The sequence below is a fragment of the Habropoda laboriosa genome, unplaced genomic scaffold, assembly GCF_001263275.1.
Source record: "Habropoda laboriosa isolate 0110345459 unplaced genomic scaffold, ASM126327v1 scaffold333, whole genome shotgun sequence".
Classification (NCBI taxonomy): Eukaryota; Metazoa; Arthropoda; class Insecta; order Hymenoptera; family Apidae; genus Habropoda; species Habropoda laboriosa.
In genome coordinates, this window is record NW_017100500.1 from 201,604 (window position 1) to 202,475 (window position 872).

Consider the following 872-nt stretch of genomic DNA (forward strand, 5'->3'; position numbering starts at 1 on the left):
AAAGGAAAGGAGAGAAAAGAAACAGAGGAGGAAGAAGAAGGAGAAGAAGAAAATGTGGAACAAAATATGAGGAGAAACGAGAGAGGAGCGAGCGAGAGCGAAAGAAAGCTGCGTGATAATAGAATTAACGAGAGAGAGAACTGAGAAATATCGGTTGTTATGATGATACATACATAAAGAAGTATATATATTGTATTAATTAAAATAATGCAAAAAAAAAGTGGTTAAATAAGGGCCCCGCCAGGACGGTCCACGGACGACGTATATGAATAATATATACATATATCTATATTACGGGGGACTGGCGTGTACGGTGGAATGTTGGTCGGGCCGTCGCTCGCGGGACATAGAAAGTGAATACATTTAAACCTAAACGCAAAATACGGTGCAAAAGTGACGAATAAATACCCCGAATGAGAAATAGCGTCGACGAAGGAGGTATCGGTGTTCGGCACAGCCAGAGATCGCGTACCCCAGAAATTTTCGCATAGTTTTTCACAATATACTTATCGGATGAGGATCGAGGAAAATGTTGGAAACAGAAGAAAAGTAAAAAAGACGAGAAATGAAAGAAAGCAGGTGTCGACGCGATAATCTGGCTGTGTTGCGCGCTGTTCAACTTCGCGTTAGTGGTTCGCATAGTTCCCTCTGAGCTACTTTAGACTCTATATATATGTATAAACACACACGCATATATATATATACATATTAAAAAAGAAAAGGGTTAAAAACGAGCACGTTCCGGCGGCACGACCAAGATTCAACGGTCCCTGTGCTTAAAGAGAAGATTTAAGAAAGAAAGAGATGATAAAAGAAAAAAAAGTGGCGAAACGTGAGAAATGAAGATATAAGAAGAAGCGTTAGAGAGACAT